Source organism: Delphinapterus leucas, chromosome 17 (assembly GCF_059928025.1).
Source record: "Delphinapterus leucas isolate spDelLeu-1000000601 "Yukka" chromosome 17, BTC_Dleu_Yukka2, whole genome shotgun sequence".
Taxonomy (NCBI): domain Eukaryota; kingdom Metazoa; phylum Chordata; class Mammalia; order Artiodactyla; family Monodontidae; genus Delphinapterus; species Delphinapterus leucas.
Window position 1 is genome coordinate 20,179,521 of NC_143145.1, and position 22,006 is coordinate 20,201,526.

The following is a 22,006-nucleotide window of genomic DNA, read 5'->3' on the forward strand; positions in this document are numbered from 1 at the left end:
TGAAGTCTTATTTATCCCCACTAGAGGCGTTCAGAAGAACCTACCACAAACTTGGAAATCAACTCCAAAATGAAACAAATGAACTCTGAAGATCTCCTCTCAAGGAAACAACATTCTTTTGGTTGTAGAAATGATACACACATCAAATCAGTTACCTCAGTTTGTAACCAGACCTCCAAATTAGATACACCCATCTGAAAGCTCATTCTACTGTGTTTCTAGAAGAAATAAGCTAATAGATAATTAAGGCTAATTTTCCAACTTTTAATTGATGTTTTAAAACTTGTCTTAAACTTTTCATTCTACACCAGTCATTGTCATTCAGTTGCCAGGAGCCCGATGACAGTAATATGGCCAAGATAGTCACAAATGGGCTAGGAGAGCTCTAGCCAGCCCCTGTGGGTTATCTGAACACAGGGAAGGTGAAGTCTCTGCCCTCCTTTTTCTTGCTCTCCTCCTCCTGGATACCGACCAAAGACAAAAACTATAAGGTGCTTAAAAAGATGTATATGGTGGATTCATAGTAAATGCATCAGTTTATAGGCACTGTCAATGAATCATGACAAAAATTCCTGAAACAGCTCATTATCTAAAGCCAGAACGGTCCTTCAGCTAAAATGCTGGCCTCTGATTTCCCTGCCTTTATTCACAGTGGCCCTGTAACTACCTGACATTTGCAAGCAACATAATCAGTGTTTAAGCCCTGCTTTACTGTCGTTCCCTTTGGTGCCTTTGAGGTAGTTCTTCCTTCATTCAGCCTTTTGGTCTTCTGTGTCCTGTCTGTGGAGTGGCCAGGGTGTCCATCTGGTGGTCTTACTTGCTTGCACATTCCTGCAGGAAACTCAGCCATGTCAGGGTACCTCCAGCTGTCTTTTGGGAAATGCAGTACAGAGCTGGAAACATCATTATTATACTTTCCTTCTGCTCAGTTCATGAGAGACAGGGGAAAAGGTGCCTTATGTAACACACAGAAGTGGTGCAAATTATTTTGGCATCTGTCAAATTAATCCATAATCAAGCATATGCGGGGCATCCTTACCTCTTTAATACTGGATATTTCTAGGAAGAAAAACACCCAGGGATACTGAAAGCTATTTCTCGTATAGCTAATGAGTATAAAGTGTTTACTGTATGCAAAGCAGTACACTAATTGTCACATCAACTCCTGACATTTACCCCACCATCATCAGTACTGTTGTTAGCCTCAATTTACATATGGGGAAACTGAGGATGGAGAATTTAATTAACAGACCCAATATCAGACAACTAGTCAAAAAGCATAGTACAGGTCTGTCTGACTTCACAGCAAACTTTTATCCATTACACTTCATCACCTCTGATCTGTCAAATGAGTAATTCCTGTTTCATAGCAATGATGTGATGTTTACACGAGATTTTATGTGGAAACTATATAGCATAGTTCATGGCATACTCTGTGAAAGTGGGTTGGCAGACTTATTCTATAAAAAGCTAGATAGTAAGTATTTTAGTCTTTGTAGGCCATAGAGTGTCTGTTGTAACCACCACATCATGGGAGAACAACCACAGACAATCTTAAATGAATTGGCATAGTAGTGTACCAATAAAACTTTATTTACAAACACAATTTCTAGTCCATAGTTTGTGAACCCTTGCTTCATAGGGTCAAAAATGTAAACTTTTTGTCATCATCATCAAGATTATTGTTTTATTCTTAGTATCTTCCCTTTTGAGCTGTATACTCTTCCCTCAACCCCAGGGACACTATAGTATGGAACCACTCCTGGGGTGTCGTTTTCAGTGTCTTTCTTGGCTACAAATGCATGGATAGTGTAAAAATGTAATAGTAACTCTGAGGGTTGGGTAAATAAGCAGTAGAAAACAATGTTCCAACTGGAGGATAAGGCTAACGAAGATAGTAAATGCTGCCATCTTCAAAGGCCTTTTTTTTTTTTTTTTTTTTTTTGTGGTACGCGGGCCTCTCAGTGTTGCGGCCTTTCCTGTTGTGGAGCGCAGGCTCCAGACGCACAGGCTCAGCGGCCATGGCTCACGGGCCCAGCCGCTCCACGGCACGTGAGATCTTCCCGGACCGGGGCACGAACCCGTGTCCCCTGCATCCGCAGGCGGACTCTCAACCACTGCGCCATCAGGGAAGCCCGGCCTTTTTAAATCAGTGCCTACAAAATGAAAAAAAGAAGAGTATGATTGTTTACCAAGGCCAGTTATAGCTCATTAAACATTAGTGTTTCCCGAAGGGCTGTTTCCACATTGTCCAAATATATGTGTCAAATTTTAGTTGAGAATTACATGACCAGATGGACTTTTCCAAAGCTCCACGACACAAATTAGAAACACTATTTTCTAATCCAAGAAGGCTTTTCAGAACCATGTGTACAGATTGAGTATTTTAATCCAGTCACCCTCACAATGATACTTCAGCAACTGAAGTAGGCCATCTGAATTGAAATAGGCCATCTGGTCCACCACCTTGCTTAAAGAAGGAAGTCTTTGTAGAACACAGCAATAGACTCTTTGAGAAAGTTTCCAATCTCACTTTACAGTTTTGGGCACCAAGACCCAGAGAAGGTTAGAGGATAGTCTGTGGTTACACAGCTAGTCAGTGGCATAACTGAAGCTAGATCCCAGTCTCTTAGTTCCCAGGCTGGTATTCTTTTTCCTCATTGTTTTTATTAAGGTATAATTTACATACAGTAAGATTCATTATTTTTAGTGTACAGCTCTGCAAGTTTTAACAAATGCATACAGTTGTATAACCGCCACCACGGTCAGGATGTGACAGCTCCATAACTCCAAAAAATACTCTCCCTGGTACCCTTTGTTGTCAACCCCCCTCATTACCTCCAGCCTCTGGAAGCCACCGATATATTTTCTGTTCCTTTAGTCTTGCCTTTTCCAGAATGTCATATAGAGGGAATCATGAAGTCTGGCTGCTTTCACTTGCTATGATGCATTGAGACTTACCAAAGCTGAGGGTGTATGTCACTTGTTCATTCGTGCTCACTGTTTAGTATTGAATTGGTTTGATATACCACAGTTTATCCATTCCCCAGTTGAAGGACATCTGGGTTGTTTCCAATTTTGGCAACTACTAATAACACTACTAGAAGCATTCACATACAGGTTTTGTATAAACATCAGTTTTCATTCATTAGCTAAGTACCTAGAAGTGGGATTGCTGGGATGAATCATAAATATACATTAAACTTCATAAGAAAATGCCAGGCCAGTATTCTTAGGATGATAAAAATAGAAGAACAGCATTATGGAGATTTTCTGAAAATCACTGCATCTTTGCAGCTGTCCTACCTAGCCCTTCTTAGAGCCACCATTATTTTAAGAGTGCCCTGCTTTCCTGGGAGTTTCTAATAAATTGTCTCAAGGTAAGTTTAGGTCAAGTGTGTTTACAGTTCACTCATTAATTCAATTTAAAAATTCTGGCATCAATGTACAGGCAGTAGGATATGGTTTTCCCCAATTGTCAATGAGAAATGCTTCCTTTGTCTCTTTTCTGAGGAAGAAAATCTAATAATATTTGCAGCTCCTGGGAGAGAAAACATGAGCCAGTCAGATTCCCTCTTATGCGTTCATGAGGTATGTCTGATGGCCCTTTCTAGTATCTCTCAAATTACACTATTTAATTTCCAGGCTTCTCCACATCTTTTATTCAGCTGTGCCACTGGTGTTACAAATCTGATGCTCACATATCAGTTCTCTTCATACTTGGCTTTTCTGCTTCATCGTTGGATAGCCTTAAGCTTTTCCTCCTTGGTGTTCATCTCTTCCATGAGCGTGGTCATGACTCTCTTGGTTCTCCCCTTCTGTTTGTAGTGACTCCTCCTCGGGCAGGTGGCTTGCCGCCTTCCTCTACCACTCCCCAGATGTTGATGCCCCCTGGGGATGAGTCCACTCAGCTCTTCTCATTTTGCATGCTCTCTGAAGAGCCTCACCCACACCCATCGCTTTAACCATCCCCTCCTTCAAAGTTACTTTCAAATACATCTTAGCCCTCTATGAAGCTTAAAAGATGTGAACCTCTGAATATTCCACTGACATCTCAAATTTAAAATATCCAGAGTTAACCCCATCGTCTTTCTCACCATCTCCCCAGCCAATTCTTCTCCCTGTGTTACTTCTCAAGGTTATTAATGCCTTCCTCACACCATCACCTAAATGAAGAAGGCTTAGAGTCACTCCTTTCCCCACCTACTCATGTGTAATCGGTGACCAAACGCTCTGAATTCTGCTTGTAAAATGGCTTTCCAGTCATTCCCCATCTCATTCCCATCCTTGCCACTGTGTTAAATCATCCCTCTTTGGCTCCTTCCCAGGCCATTAGAATAACCTACTAGTTATTATTTGATCTCCAGTCTCTGCCCTGCCCCATTCACTCTCCTTTAATTAACTTCCCACTTCTGTTGCCAGAGTTAATTTAAATATATTTCTGACAACGTTATTTCCCTCCTAAAAGCATTTGATGGCTCCCAGTCGCCTATGGAATACAATCCAAATGCTTTAGCATTCCATAGAAATCCATTTTAAGGCATTTCATAGATGTATTCACTTTGGGCAAGTTACTTGTCAGAGATTAAGATTCCTTAGTTGTAAAAATGGGGATAGGATATATTTCACGGAGCTGTTATGAGTATGGTATAATAAAACTCATGAAAGGACCAAGCCGTGGTGAGATACGACCTCTTCTGAGAAGCCTTACCTTATCTCTCAGGCAGAACCAATCATTCCCTCTTGTTCATCACTAAGCACTTTGTTCACACTAACAGTCTATTCATTATGCAGTGTCTGTTGAGTATCTATTTGTTCTTCCATCCAGTGAGCAACAGGCTCTGTGGTAGGTACTAGGGATAAAAAGGAGCACCCAATCTAGCAGTAGGGATAGGATATCAATGCCGCGGTAGAGATGCATAGGTGTAGAGTGGTGGCACGGAACTGGAACTTAACCTCATCTGGGAATGGGGGGAGACTGGGAAGGAAAACTTGCCAAAGGTGTAGCTCATGAACTAGATCTTGAGGGATAAAAGTTTTGACAGATGGACATGAGCTGGCATGAGGCAGGAGGAGAAGCTTGTCCAAGAGCATGGGGGCATGCAGTCTCTTTATCTCCCCTGCAGATCATGGGCAACCACAGTTGTCTTCTGATTTTGCTGTGCTCTCCTACCTCCTAGTACAGTGTCCCACAGAGAGTGGATCCTCTGTTTAAATGTATTTTGCTGATTTCAATGTAATGGTTGCCCTTTTCTCTTATTTACCAGCTCTATTTCATTTTCAACATCATCTTCTCAAAACAGTGCATGCAGTATAAATTTTAAATGGATTTGTAATATACGAGAGAGACTACAAAGCCATTTTGCATTATCCGTGAGCAGAATTGCCAAAAGTATCTTTTATTCCTTTGTGATCTTTTTGTATTGACTAGTAAAAACAATGGCAGTGGCTCTTAAATGTGTAAACCTTTGGCAAGGGCTCTTAAATATATAAGCCACCCCACCTACCTTGAGTTGTTTGGCCTAATATTTTGAAGTCTTCAATGTTCTCCTGAGTGCCACTGTCAAGTGACTGTAGAACCTTTTCTCCTAAAACCCAGTTAATTGCCCAGGGGTTCATGATGGGTGAGGACGTTGGATTCATAATTTTATAGGATTGTGTGCAAATTATTCTTCTGTCACTGGGGTCTTTCATTGACACTTTTTCACTCAGCTTTATTTGATTATGTCCTTTCCCAGTTGCCTCCAAGACAGCATTTCTTCAACCTGCTACCTTCTTGGGCTTTACCCACAATACATTTCCAAGTCTTCACACCCTGTTACACAGATTTTGCAGCTAGGAATATTTCTAATTTTATCAGGTCTTTGAGCCTTCAGAAGAATTCTCCTTGGTATGAGCTTTATATTTAAAGACTTAGGTCTTTAAATATAAAGCTCGTAAACACAGACTTCTTTGGGGGAGTATTAAGCTCACACATCAGTTCATTAGTGGGAGTTAGCATTGTGACAGGTACACCCTAGCTAGCATCCATTCCTATTTCATTTTCATTCTGGAGTCCATTGTGGCCAGTTCATTCAAGAAGGTGTTTTGTTTGAAATGAGGCTTGAGGTGAACCCTTGCCTTTAATCTGTTGCAGCCTTCATGGCTGAGAAATAGTCTGCTTATTCCGAGTACCGCGATGGTCCCTCTAACTAGCGTATGGTAGAAGTGTTCACACATCTTTCTAATTTGGACATGCTCTATCAGGAATTATCCTTGTCATTACTTCTTCACAACTCAATGTTTTATGGCATCTTTTGCATGGTGAAGAGTTCCTGTAAGGGCACCACAAAGACTCCAAATGCTTCATGTCTGCCTTTGCAGAAATCACCAATCTTGAAATTCTTTACCATTGTTGCGTTTTCATTAAATGTAGTAAATGAAATTTAAAATATATTTGAGGGAATTCCCTGGCGGTCCAGTGGTTAGGACTCCACAATTTCACTGCCGAGGGCCTAGGTTCAATCCCTGGTTGAGGAACAAAGATCCCACAAGCCATGTGGCACAGCCAAAAAATATGTATATATTTGATGTTTCTTGTTTGGACAATTCAAGATGGCCATGAAATTGCATTGTTATGTCACCTTGTGGTTTGACTGTGGATTTGGAGAATCTTCAATGACTGATATTGCACTGAAGAAAGATGATATATGGGTTTTCCACAACTGACATTGGTTCATTTCTTTGGGGTATGTTTAGACCCTGAAATCTTGGCTCTGTGGTATTCAAATCTCCTATGGGCCTTTCGAAAGGCCGTTGTAGTAAGACAATGGCATGTGGACCTGATGAGAGAAAATCAAAGCCATTTTCAAGGATGCAGTGAGCTGTTTCGGCTTTTCTAAGAAGAAATAGAGAAATGTGCCATCTATGTGCTTTAGAATTTCTGTCCTTAAGATTGTACATGGTCTACTTTCTATGTGGCTTTTTTCTTTGGGGCCACTAATTCTCGGTGCCTGGAGTAAAGTTCTATATAGTGTAGATGTTCAAGCTTCTCCTTGCATCCAAGTTTCTACATGCCAGTTCTAGAAGGCACCACATACATACACTGTGCTATGAATGGCCCAGCCAAGAATTAAAATCTTCAGTTCATTTCGGAAATAACCCCTCCATTCTTCATATCCCTTTTTTGTTTCTTTATCCCTCTATAGTAGCAATAATCATTCAGTAACTCATCTAAAAAATGTTTATTGAGATTTTACCAGGTACCCAGCAGTATATGCTGTGTGTTAGGGATACAGGGATGAATGTGACATTCCTTGACTTTGAAGTCAAGTGAAAGAGACATGAGGAGTAACAGAGGTAAATGTAGAATTCTAGAATCATGTAGGAAGGTCACCTGATTTAGAAGGAATTTTTTTAAGGGACTTCCATACTGTTCTCCATAGTGGCTGTATCAATTTACATTACCACCAACAGTGCAAGAGGGTTCCCTTTTCTCCACACCCTCTCCAGCATTTATTGTTTGTAGATTTTTTGTTGATGGCCATTCTGACTGGTGTGAGGTGATACCTCATTGTAGTTTTGATTTGCATTTCTCTAATGATTAGTGATGTTGAGCATCCTTTCATGTATAGCTGATTCACTTTGTTATACAGCAGAAACTAACGCAACATTGTAAAGCAACGATACTCCAAAAAAGATGTTTAAAAAAAAAAAAGAAGGAATGTATCAGGAAAGTTTCCAAGAGTAAGTGACCTCTGAACTAAGCTAGGTGCTATAGTTAGCAGGGTGTGTTTATTTTCTCTTTAATCATAGAGCAAATATAAAATTGCCAAGATGATAAAAGCTTTGGAGAGGTATACCATGCCATTAAAGTATAATTTACTAACAAATCATAGATTTACTACTGAGTGCCTACCATGTGTCCATCTTTACCGGATGTTTGTGAAATTCAGTAAGCAAGACAGACCTGGTTCTCACATACATGGATTTTGTGTTTTAATGGGGAAGGCACTCATCAAAGAAAGAATCATAGTAACATGATGAGTGATGTGAAAGGGGATGCTAATTACACTTTGGGGCGTGAGTAAGCAGAGGGAATTCCCTGATTCTGAGGGATCAGGAAAACCTCCCTCAGGAAGCTGAGATCTAAAAGAGGAAGAGGCATTAACTAGGGCAAGTGGGGCTTGGGAAGATGTCCCGGTGGGAGGGAACAACCTGTTCTCAGGTCAAGGTTGAGAAGGAAGCTTGGTGCGTTCCAGGAACACGAGGATGGCTGGTATGATTAGAGGGTGGGGAGTGAGTAAGAAGGGAAGCAAGCCAGCAGGAAGTGAGGCTGGAAGGGGACCCAGTGGTGATATGAATGCCTTGTTTGTTTGCTCTCCTTAAGGGCTTTAGAGACAGTGGGGAGATACTGAAGAATTTGGGACCAGACACTATCCTGATCAGATTTTTGTATCAAAAGAAGAGAAGATGCACTGGAGAAGGAGAAACGGGGCCAGACCTCCAGTCAGGAACTTGCTGCGTTAATCTGTGCAGAAGATGACGACAACCTGAGTGAGGGTGGTGCCAGTTGGGGATGGAGAGAAGCCAACTCAAGAGCCCAGGCGACCTGGGATGGTAGACCGAGACCCAGTGAATGAGAGGGTTGTCAAGTAGCATCCTTCCCTCCTCTGCACCACAGTCTGCCCCCTCAAATCCATGACCCCCCCTGCAGCAGAATTTTTGGGGCATGCTTCTTCAAAATGTAGATTTCTGGGCCTTACCTTGGAACTGTCAAGTTAGGCTCTCGAGCCCAGGCGTCAGTATTTTAAACAGCTTCATCTCTTACACTTATGAAAGCCTGAGGGCCATGGCCCAGCACTGGGTAGATTCAGCACACACAGTACACCAGGTACTCCTCCCTCTTGTAGCATCAGAGTAAAACTCCCTTTGGGCTTAATGAGTTTGCTTGTCGTAACCATGTGAACTCAGAGGGAGGCTTCAGCCCTTGGAGTGCATGAGGGTATCTCATCTTAAAGCCCAAAATGGAATGGAGCCCACGTGGCCCTTTATCTGCAGTTCTCAGGAGACAACACCACTGAAATCCCGCATCTACAATGCCCCAGGTGAAATGAAACAAGTTCTCCCGGGCAGTCAGCCCCACAGGGCCACAAAGAAAGTACTTTGCACAGAGCCTCCACTATTTCTGCACGTAGCAGGTATCAGGGCAGAGCTGTCATGGCAGGACCTCCAGTAAAGCTAGAAGAGGGGAGGAGAGACAGAAAAGTACTTGCTTCAGCTCCACCAAGAACAGTTTAGGTGTTCATATTGGAAATCATGGAGGGTTCATCGTTTGGCAGCCATCTTCAAAATCATTAATACCTAATATTAGTGTTAGATACTGTTTTTATTTCTGTACAGAGGCACAGGTTACCAGTTTATCACAAAGGGGAACCTTGGAGCTAATATTGATTGTGCACCTATTTGCACATTTGGCATTTTAAATTCCATAGTTAGTCCATACAGTAATTTCGCAAGGTAAATATCATGAACCCCATTCTACAGATAAAGAAACTGAGGCCCAGAGAGCTGCAGTGCCACACAATTAAAAAGTGGGTGTGCAGGGTTCTTCAGAGAAACATAACCAATAGGAGATAGATATATAATATTGTATAGGAGGTATATATATAAGCAGGGGCAGAGAGGGAGGGGGAGAGAGAGATGGATTGACGATTGATTGATTGACTGACTGACTGATTATAAGGAATTGGCCCACATGATTATGGGGGCTAAGAAGTCCCAAGATTTGCAGCCAACAAGCTGGAGACCCAGGAAAGCCAATGATACAGTTCCAATCCAAAAACTGGCAGGCTGAACACCCAAGAACAAGTGTTTCTGTTCAAGTCCAAAAGCAGGGAAAAAACCCAATGTCCCAGCTCAAGGCAGTCAGGCAGGAGAGGTTCCCTTTTACTTGAGGGAGGATCAGCCTTTTTGTTCTGTGCAAGCCTTTGGCTGATTGGTTGAGGCCCACCCACACTGGGGAGGGCAGCCTACTTTATTCGTCTACCTATTCAAATGTTAATCTCATCCAAGAAACACCCTCAGAGACACAGTGAAAATTACATTTGCCAAATATCTGAGCACCCATGGCTCAGTCAGGTTGACACATAAAATTAATCACCACAGTGGGTAAGATAACTAGTTGTCTTCAAAACCAATGTGCTTTCTTTCCAACCTACCTGCCTGCTGTGAAGTATCTCTTCTTTCAAAGATGCAATTTTTTCTTGTATAAAAAACTCTTGATGCCGATGCATTTTTAAATGTTAACACTTGAGACTGTTCAAATAAAAGATTTCTCTTAATACCTTGCTTATGGCACATAGTTATCACTGCCCATCCCGCATTTTCCATTAGTTGGGGCTGCTAGGAATGGGAGGTGTGTGGTTTTGCTGGGCCGCCTCCTGAGTACCTGAGATTTGGGGGCACTAAGAAATCAAATTTGTTTATCTCCCAACTTGACATCATAATGAAGCAGAGATGTCAGCCCAGCATTTCCTGATGCCCCCAAATATCCTGAGTAATCTTAATCTTGTTAGATCAATGACGTGAAATTTCGCTAGTTGTCATTTTAATTGATTTAATTGAAATTGATTTGGCATAAATGAGTGCACAGAAAATTATTAACAGTGACCTCAAAAGTTTCACGTGCCTGCTATGTAAGACGTGATGGGGCTTTGATTTACATATCTGAAGGCTCACTCTTTCCAAGTTACGCCAGAGAAGTGAAACAGATGTTTGGCACTGAAAACCATTAAACATTGATGAGGGTAGCAAACGGAGAGTCTGAAAACATATGAGAAGCATTTGACTATACTTTTCAGTTCATCCCTTTCCTATCACGTTGGTTGGTTGTCATGAATCGTGTTTACTATAAACTACATATGTAGATGTTTATTCCTGTAAGTATTGGGAAATTTGATTTTTGTTATTTGTGTCTCTAAAATTCAGACCACACCATGGAAGGGAGGAAGAGATGAAATAATAGTAGAATAAATTTCATTGACTTAAAATTATTTTGTATTTTTTTAAATTAATTGATCCTCTCCTGAGGCTTGGATATTTGTTTTGTTACACAAAGAGTTTTACTCTAATAATTTTGATCTAGCAGGATTTGACATATATTTAGGTGTAAATAAATGGCCTGTAATTTTCTTTCTAGTTCTGAAATTTTAGATATGCATTAGCTTTTCTGCTTCCTCTCTCCCTTTCCCTCTTTTTTTCTCCCCAACTTCTCCCCACTACACACTTACTTTTTCACTGGAGACTCCTCTCTGCCCACAGAAGAACTGTTAGAAATTTATTAATTAAAGACCAGTTTCTGCTTCTTTGTCAGGGACAATCATTTTTAGAGATGATTTTCTGGTTTAATTAAATGAACATGTCACTCAGTCAAATGAATTCATTTATATTTATTTATCTCGTTCTTCAGGCTGGAATTTCTTAGCAGGGTCTTGGGCTCATCACATTTGCTCACAGAATGAACTGAAAAAATGTCTCTTATGTCTGTTTAAAAGGCTCGCGAATAATTACTCCTCCCCGTAGAATTTGTATAAACAAAGCCAGGATTAGCAAATGTGCAAATAGTTGTTTTCTCTTGTCGAGGTCATCGAGGGATCCATATTTGAGTATGTCTGTGCACACACATGTGTCTGTGTGTGCTAGGGCAGGAAAGTGAGGAATACCCATCACCACAGTCCCTTCAGACCTTAAGAAAGTGCCGGAGGTAATGTTTTAACCACCTGCGTGTCTTTACTCGCCTTTTCAAATGCTAATGAACGGTGCAAGGTGTAAATGCTACCCAGTCTTTCCCATCAGATTTTTGGACAGATTACCTACTGAGTATAGACTGTGTCTAACATTATAATAGGTGCTCTAGGGTATGAAAATGGAATGAACATACTTATTCATTCACTCATTCAACAACTTTTGTTGAGTACCTACTATGTGTCAGGCTAGGTGTTAGGACTCAGTGATAAACAGCGCAATCCTTGGAACTGGACAAGTAGGGCAGCTGCAGAAGACTCACCAGAGTCTTTTTGGCATGAGTGAATCATGTTCCCTTTCCAGAAGGCTGACGCACGGGTTCTTAGGAGTTCTAATCTGCTTTTGTAGAACACCTGAAAGGGGTAAATGCCACCTTGAATTCTTCCAGGAAGAAACAAGTGCAGTTAAAGCAGTTCTCCACCTCACTGAGAGGATAGAAAAGGACGGTGATGCCCACCTGACCTGCGTAGACTTTTATTTAGACTTTCTGGTGATCTCACAACCACAGATATGAACTCCTTAATCACCCGTCCTTTGTGGCAAAATGCTCTGTGCTAAAACACCGTTCCCTCATAACACACGTTGCCATTTTCACTTCTGTAGTACAAACAGGCTTTGACTCCACCTGGGATTTTGGGGGTTTTGCTTTTTATCTTAAATGGTCTGGAGACAAAACTGGGTTTAAAGGGCTTGAACGTTGAGTTGCCAACAGCTTAACGAGTTACTCCATAATGGAATAGGCACAATTTTCATCTTTAAGTCATCCTTTTGTTTTCTTCTCAGCAGCGTGATAAGAGCTGAAATTATGACGGCTTGGCAGTTTTTACTGTGAGAGACAGTTGCACTGGGACCCAACTGGTCCCTTGAGTTAACCCAGCACTGGGGTTAAGAATTGCCAGTACTTGAGTTCCCTCATCCTTAAAATAGTTCCTGGTAGATACAAAGTGCCGTGACAGTAAAGATAATTGAAATAATTATTACTTATACTCTGGGGAGCCTATCCTATTCAAGCCCTGGGCTTAGAAAGAAAAGGCTGGGAAAGAGTTTACTTCTTTGCCCCTTGATACAGGTGTGGAAAGTGTTTACCGTGGTGGAAATCCCACTGCCCAGGTAGAGAGGAAAAGGTGATTGGGTGTCTCCAAAGGTAGGAGAATAGCTTCAGCTTAGGAACTCCATCCCAGACTTTATAAGGGCAGCTCATAGAGCATTCGATTGGATATACATTCACTGAGCACATTAGTATATGCTAGGTACTGTACTAGACCCAAGACAGTGTCTGCCTTCAAGGATCCTTCAGCCCAATGAATATTCCAAAATATATCATTCATTATGTTTATTTTGTATCAGCTCTGCTCTAAGTACTCCATTTACACTGTCATTATATCCTTCCAACAACTGTATGAGATGGGAGCTATTATTATCCCTGTTCAGCAGATAAAATAGCTGAGGCACAGAGAATTCAAGAGACTTAAACCAGGTCACACAATTTAAGAAGTGATAGAGCAAGGGATTGAACCCAGGCTCTCTCCAAAGCCCTGCTCTTAGACACCATGCTACGTGTGTAGCTATAACTGTGGCTACCCTGTGAATATATTTTGTCATTCGTTTGTGCCAAGTTCCATGCCAGGTACTAGAGTTACAGTTGGGAACAGAGTAGAAAGGTCCCTGCCCTAGGTGATTTTTAGAACCTGGGGGGGAAGTAAATGTGAGGAAAGAAAGAAGCCTGCATATAAATATAGTCACATCTCATTTAATGCCACCCCCTAAGGCACTGATTCATTATAACTACTTCTTTCTTAAATGTTTCCTTTAAAAAGATTTTTTAGACCTATAACTATCCATATAGTATTACTAACCTGTATTTTATCCCTTCTCTGAGCACTTCCCCACTCTGTCATCCAGTGGGCTGCTACAGCACACCTTAGTGTACACACACCCCGTTAACATGGGACTACTGCTCTGGAATATTTTCAACCAATCAGCAATCTTTCTTCATATTCTAAGGTAATTGTGCTCCCTTCGTTATAGTTATCCTGCTTTGGCCTCTTTTCTTGCCATTTATTTTATCATCTGGTGACCAGTTTTGACTATAATGGCAGAAAGAAAAGGCATGCAAGGGAGAGTGTTGGAACTGAAGCAAAAAAACACAAAAACTAAAAAGTACATCATCACAGGTGTAAAACTTCAAGTTCTATAGAGACTCACATTTGTTTTCAAGGTTTCAGATTTCAGCTTTCTGTAGGGACTCAAATTTGCTTTCAAAGAAGCAAAGGATAAAGATTAGCAGGCAATTAGGAATTATCTGGACCTAATGAAAGCCAGTAGGAATATCACAAAGTTGGCCACTGGTTGTTGGAAACAATCTACGGCAAAAGTTACATGAGACTTCGTTAGATTTGGAAGAGTGGCTGCCATTGTCCAGTGCCAGAGAGGCATCTCCAAAGGAGCTGTACTGCACTGCCCCCTGCAGCATTGTTCAGTTAGCACATCCCTCTCTGGGGTCCTATCCACAGGAAATGAGGTGTGTATGTGTGTGTGTGTGTGTGTGTGTGTGTGTGTGTACTGTAAAGTTGTGTCAAGGGTAATGAAGGAAAAATTGAAAATGCAAAGAGAGGCCGTAAGTTAGACTGGGGCATAACAGTGACATTTAAGTGGTGACAAGAAAGAGAAATCAGGGTCGCTAGGTAAAGAGTAGGGGAAGAACAAGCAGGCTGATGGAAAAGCGTGTGCTAAACTCTGGAGCACACAAGACGTTAGCAATACTTGGGAACTGAACACAGACCACAGGTTGGACCTCAAGGGAAAGTCACGTGGCCTGGACACAGCAAGGGCCAGATCTTGCAGGGCCTCAGAGCCACAGTCAGGATTTGGAATAGAGTCTCAATAAGTGTAATGAGAAGCCATTAAAGGATTTTAAGCAGAGGAGTGATGAGGTCTCATTTACATTTTTGAAAGATCATGCAGACAGCTGTGTGGAAAATGGATTGGACGAGGGCAGGGATGGAACTGGGAAGGTCAGTGACTTGCAGAAATCCTGGTGAGAACAGGTGATGGTTACAACTAGGGTGGTGGCCACTGAACAGGGACAACAGGGTGGCTCTGTTTGCAGGTAGGATCAACAGGCCTTGGTGATGGATTGGGTGTGGCCAAGGGGAAATCCAGGGTGAGTCCAGGCTGCTGGCCTGAGCCGCTACACAGGTGGAGGAGCCTGCAAGGGGGAGTGTGAGACAGAGGCTGGACTGGGAAGTGAAGAGGTCAGTTTGGAACACGTTAAGTTTGAGGTGCCTTTGAAACATGGAAGAAAGCGATCCGGTGTCTGAGTATGGAGCTCCAGTGAAGGCTCGGCACAGAACATGCAGGTTTAGGAATCATGAGAGTATGTGTATCAAAGGTGCTGGGGGGGGCGGTGCAGTCACCTGACCAGGAAGCAGTCCTGACCTTTACTTACAGTAAGTCTTGTCTTATGTCAAATAAGAGAGCTGCAGGGGACTTCCCTGGTGGCGCAGTGGTTAAGAATCCGCCTGCCAATGCAGGGGACACGGGTTCAAGCCCTGGTCCAGGAAGATCCCACATGCCGCGGAGCACCTAAGCCCGTGGGCCACAACTACCGAGCCTTTGCTCTAGAGTCCGCAAGCCACAGCTACTGAAGCCTGTGCGCCTAGAGCCCGTGCTCCACAATAAGAGAAACCACCACAATGAGAAGAAGCCTGCGCACCACAACAAGCCCCCGTGCAGCAATGAAGACCCAACACAGCCAAAAATAAATAAGTAAATAAATAAACTTATTTTTTAAAAAGAGAGTGCTGCAGGGATAGGCTCCAAGTGTCCTGGGTGTGCTTCCCTCACTGGGTCGCCCATCCTGGGTCTCTTTTTTTTTTGGTGGTATGTGGGCCTCTCACAGTTGTGGCCTCTCCCGTTGCGGAGCACAGGCTCCAGACGCACAGGCTCAGCAGCCATGGCTCATGGGCCCAGCCGCTCCGTGGCATGTGGGATCTTCCTGGACCGGGGCACGAACCCGTGTCCCCTGCATCGGCAGGCGGACTCTCAGCCACTGCGCCACCAGGGAAGCCCATCCCGGGTCTCTTTTGATGAAGGTTGTTCAAATGAAGATCAGAAAAGGCTTTGAGAGGGACAAGAGGCTGTACTGAGGAGAGAGATCACAAAGCGACATTGTGAGGCTGTACACCACGCCCTGTCCTCTGCCAGCTCCCCGCTCCCAGCATTACTTTTGTTGATATTAGGATAAGCTATCACAAAGTGACCCAAAGAATGAGCCTCAGAGTCAAAGAGCCTAGGTTGTGATCCCAGCTCTGTCCCTCCCCACCTATGAGGCAAATGTCACATCCTCTCTGAAAGTAAGTTTTCTCTGCTATCGAATGAGAACAAAAATATCTAGCTCACAGAGTGGCTATAGGATGCAGAGAGATTTTTGCAAAGATTTGTCATGGATCTGAATAAATGGTAGACAGGAAGCGGATCCACATCTAAGAACACATTCTTTCCAGAGATTAGTAAAAGGATGAAGTATGTGTTTTATAAGGCTATTCCAATCGCCAAACCCTAAATTTCTGTTAAAAATTCTGTAGTCATCTCAAGCCAGCGAGATGAGTGAGAGGGCGTTGTATAAGATATATAGCTTTATCACTGCCAATAAATTGCTTCTGACAGAGGCCAGTTTCTTTGTCAACCAGAATGACAGTCATTAGTGTACCAACACCTAAAGACAGGTTTTCATTGTCTGTGAACAAGTCTGGAGGATGGTATAGAAGCTTCTGTAGGTAGCTGTGCGTTTGGGTCCTTTTGATGATTTCACTTGATCAGGTTACATAACTTGTTAAAGAATCATTCCTAATGTTTCAAGGTTCCTTATGAGCACATGAGGGCATTTTATAAAACAGAGTTTTTGCCTTTACAGTAAGTACCCTACATACGAACCTTCAAGTTGCGAACTTTCAAAGATGTGAACGTGTGTTCTCATGTCCAGTCACGTAAGTTAGTTCACGTGTCTGGCATACATTGTCACGTGCTTTCATTCTCTACAAGTGGTTGTGCTTTTGTGTACTTTACTGTACAGTACTGTATAGAGTATGGTAGTACAGTATCTTTATTTCAAGCCCAGGATGCCCAGAAGCAAGTGTACAAGCAGCGGTGATGTAGCTGGTGCTACTGTACTTTTCAAGGTACTGTACTGTAAGATTAAAAATGTTTTCTTTATTTTTTTTATGTATTATTTGTGTGAAAAGTATTATAAACCTATTACAGTATGGTACTATATAGCCAATTGTGTTAGGTGGGTACCTAGGCTAACTTTGTTGGACTTAGGAACAAATTGGACTTACGAACGTGCTCTCAGAATGGAACTCGTTCGTATGTAGAGGACTTACTGTATTATTGTGGGACTAGAAGAATCCCTACCACAACTACCAGCAAATTGTCCATTCTCTACCATTGTTATACCCTTGCTTCCATTATTAATGGAGTGGAGTGTGTTTTAATGTTCCTTGTGTTTTCATGTTCTACTGAGAAATAGTCATGGTCATTACCTAGGTCATCATGTGTATCTGCTAAGCATCTCCTGTGTGCCCAGCACTGTTTGGACTCAGAACGAAGACTCTTCCTTGTTTTTCATTGACTCTGCAACTGGAGAACTATTATACAAGAGTATTTGTGATTTGATACTCATTGGAATCGTACATAATTAGGTGCTCTAGGACAGCTCTGTCCAGTGGAACTTTCTGAAATGATGGAAATATTCTAGCTCTGCACTGCTCAGTACAGTAGCCACTGACCACCTGTGGCTATTGAATGCTTGAAATGTGGTTAGTGTGACTCAGGGGCTGAGTTTCTAATTTCATTTTAATTTACATTTAATCAGCCATATGTGGCTACTGGCTACCATAATGGACGATGCAGCTCCAGTATTTCTAAGGAGAGATGGCTGTGGGCTCCAAGAACTCAGGAAGGAGGTAGGACTGCAGCCTGATCTTAGAAGTAGGGAGGAAACTGGAGGACCACTCCATCTAGGGTAACAGCATGAACAGAGGCTTTGAGGAAGGGGAAAGTGTGCACTTTGTGAACATTACAGAGGGAAGAGCACTGAGGGTAATTAGATGAGTGAGACTTTCTGAAAGTGTCAGGGAAGAAGTTTCTAGAGTCTAGACCATTCCTCTATTTCACAAGTTTGGTATGAGTATTTTACCTGCACTAAACCTCCCATATTTGGAATAGGGTTGCATAGTATTGATTTTGTTATGCTTTTTATGAATAAATGAATTCCATAGAGTTATAGTGTACCAGGTGTTCATCGAAACTTTCAATACAAATCCGATGAGAATCTAAAGGTAATTAAGAAGCGATTACATAGCAGAGGTTAAAGGAGCCCACAAGGGTTGTTTAGTCACCCAGAGGCTAACAACAGCAGAAGCCAGAGGGAGCAAAGCGAGGGACTGTATCCATGGAGTCTGTGGAGAGCCGGAGCCATGGGAGAGGGGTTAGCTGCCTGGAGACACAGTAGCAGAGAGGTGTAGGCTGTGCAGAACCATCCAGTCCAAGCAGGGAGAGAACGAGAGAATAGTGAAACCTCTTGCCTGCTGCCTCCTGCTGGTGCCTCTCACTAGAGAAAGGCAGCCAGAAGCAAGATGGCATGAGATCACAGGTAACGCAGTCCACAGGAGTCAGCCTCCCATCAGAGCTGGACAGAAAAAGGCGAGAATGCATCATGGAGAAGGGGCAGGGAAAGGAGATAGAAATAAACAACTCTCTTTTTCTTAACATTTAAAAAAGTAGTGTCTTAGTTAGTGCTGCTAAAACAAAAATACCATAGGCTGGGTGACATAAACAACAGAAATTTATTTCTCACAATTCTGGAGGCTGGGAAGTCCAAGACCAAGATGCTAGCTGATTCCGTTCCTGGTGAGAACTCTCCTCCTGGTTTGCAGACAGTTGCTTCCTTGCTGTGTCCTTGCATGATTTGGCGGCGGGGGGTGGGGGGGGCGGGTAGCAATAGTATAGCTGGGAGAGAGAAGGAGAAAGCAAGCTCTCTCATGTTTCATGTTATAAGGGAACTAATCCCATTCCTGAGGGCTCCACCCTCATGACCTAATTTCCTCCCAAAGGCCCCACTTCCTAATACCTTCACATTGGGGATTAGAGCTTCAGCATATGACTTTGGGGACAATACAGATATTTAGTCCATAGCAAATGGTAAAGTGGGAACTATATAGATAATATGTTGGTTAAATTATGAAAAAACCATACAGTTGAATGTGGTGCAGCATTGAAATTATATGCAATGACTAGAGAAAATTCTCACTAGACATTAAGCAAAGAATATGAAAATAGCATATACAGGAAGTTTAAAACGTTATTTTTAGTGTATTCAGTAAACATGTAAATGTGTATTATTCATACTTACAGGGAAAAAAAAGAAAACTGGAAAGAAATACACCAATATTTTAACAGTGGTATCTCTGGATGGTGGTTTGAGCGTGCTTTTTATTTTCTTATTTGCACTCTCCTCGGTTTTCCAGATTTTCTAAAGCAACTTAATTACTGTATTTTTCTGATCTGGAACAATGTTCTGTTCTTGAGATATCTGCGGGGCTACACTGAGCAGAGAGCAGTATGTGACCATGTCTTTTTTATCAGTCATTCACTAGCTCTGCAGTTAACTTGAGTCTCACTATATACAGTACCCATTTCTGCAGTGATGACAGGGACCTCAGTTACATTTCTTAGTGTATTAAAAATGGGATGAGTTAATAAAATGCTCTTCTTTTAAAACATGCCACTGAGAAACCCTTAGGTCCTGGAGAATGGCCTGATTTCCTATTAATCTTTTTATTGCCTCAATTATTTCCTCAAACATGGTTAGTTCCTCAAACATGGTTAGTTAGTTCAGGTCCCCACCTTTCCCCATTGTCTATTACATTTGGCCTCTGTTAAATAGGAATCTTCGGTGGTACTTCCTTATTAAATTGACAGTTGCATAATGCTTTATTGGCATCTGTAAGAGTGAAGCATATTTCTTAGGAACCACGGAGACAGTAGCCATTTCTTTTTCGGAACCACCTGAGCAGAGCCAGTATTTTGTGCTCTTGTAATCTTCATCTGGAAAACAGCAATTCATCTGTTTCATTGTTTTATTCTTTCCTGATAAGAAAACACTCCCCACTACTGTCCTCCTGATCTATAATCATCCGACCTTGATGGACTCTTGTAAATGGAATCATCGCCAGTGATCTGATGACTTCTCATATTAGTCATCATTTCAGGAAATCCACTCCCTCTCCCTGGCTTGCTTTTTAACCTCCAGCTGCTACCCAATTATTAGTTCTTCGGATGGCTGCTTCAGCAGCTTTGCTCTAGTACTTGCTTGTAGTAGATGTTGATAATAATAAGCAGTTCGTAAATGTGCAGTTTTGAATGCACATAAGGATTATCGTTCATAACCCAAATTGTAGTCACTTTTGCCATTAGGTGATTTAGGATTCTTGTGGTTTCAAAGAACAGAAAGCTGGGGACTTCTTGGTGGTGCAGTGGATAAGACTTTGCGGTCCCAACGCAGGAGGCCCAGGTTCGATCCCTGGTCAGGGAACTAGATCCCACATGCATGCCACAACTAAGGTTCCCATGTGCCACAACTAAGGAGCTGGCGAGCCACAACTAAGGAGGCTTGGAGCCGCAAGTAAGGAGCCCGCCTGCAGCAACTGAGACCCAGCACAACCGGAAAAAAAGAAAGCTGAAGTTGGCTTCTTCAAAACAACAGGGCTTGGTGAGGTGTTCCTGATACACATAGGGAAGAAGTCTTTGACAGGGCTTCAGAGCAAAAAGGCAGCAGGACCTCTCGTTTCTCCTTTTCTAGCTACTTCATTTTCTATACAGTATCTCTACAACTCAAGCCACAGAATGGCAGGTGTTGTCTGACCCCTTTTGAGTTCACTGACTGTGGCCAGAGCCCTCAGAACTCTCCCAAGTGCTCTCAGTTTCTCACCTTTCTGCTCCCAATTATTTTCTGCCCTTTCCCAACCCAATTCCTTATTCTCTGGACAGGAACTCTGATTGGCCCGGCTTTGATCCAGTCAACAACAGCCAGCAGCAGGGCTGTAATGTGTCTCCCTCACTGTCCAGAGATATCCCTTGGGGTCATTGTGAGGCATACAGACACCCTAAAAGTTGTTGACCACAGTTGTTATGTGGTTGATGCCTTCATTGTACTTAATCAACGACAGGGATATAAAGTTACCAAATTAAAATCTTTTTTTTGCATTAATATTTAGAGGAAGAAGCATATAGCTCATGCAGATGAAGCCAGAGGGGAAAAAGTGAGCTTTGAAGACTTCTTTCCTACGTGGCAGGAAAGAACAGGTTATGTTCTTGACATAAGAGATTTTCACAGAGAGATGTCAAGGAGATGATGGGATGTGATTAAAATATCAGAACTAGGAATGACAGCAAGAAAAATAAAACACGGAAGGGCTAGCTCATAAGAGGCAGGCAGCTTTCCCATAGTGAATATGGCTACTTTGGTACCACGTTTACAAATCTAGACACCAACTTATGCCTGTTTTACAAAGCTTGCATCCTGGAAGTAAGAAGATCCATTCTGAGGCAAACAGAATACAATTAGCCTTTCTGTGTGGGTCCCATTGCATTGGATCCCCAAGTTGAAACATAATGTAGAGCGCCCACTAGACTTCAGGCAAATCTTAGGCTGTATGGTTATCAAGTGAACCTTTAGATGAGTATCGGTGTTAATTAAGCTCTGTGCTAGGCACTCGAATAAACACTTCACGTTCTTTAACTCATTTAATTCTCACAAGCACCATCAAATAGGTTTCACAATTCCCATTTTATGGAGAGAAAACTGATACTCTAAGAGACAGAAATGACATGGCCAAGGTGACAAGGTTAGAATTTGGAACTCAACCCAGATCTGTCTGACCACAAAACCCTTGGCTTTATTTTTTCAGTGTTTGAGTTGCGTTGTTGTAGGTTTTTCAACCTGTTCTATGGATTGTTTGAGGAATTATGTGAGGAACACCCCTGCTGCATCCCAGGCTAGCTCCCAGGCTAGCGCTGGTGTGGACCCGTGAATGGTTAGACCATAAGCCACAGCAGGATGCTAAATACTCAATACTATGAGGCTGTGACTGAGGCAGCTGGAGAAGAGGCATCTGCACATCCTAGCTCTGGAAGCTTGGGCACGTTCCTTTCACCTTTG

The 22,006-nt window shown here is 42.3% G+C and overlaps 1 protein-coding gene across 1 annotated transcript in view; it reads left to right on the plus strand.

Moving 5' to 3' along the window:
- The window catches only part of SAMD12 (sterile alpha motif domain containing 12), a 412,832-nt gene that overhangs the window by 241,333 nt on the left and 149,493 nt on the right, over positions 1 to 22,006 (plus strand). The gene's annotated exons all lie outside the window — the stretch shown is intronic.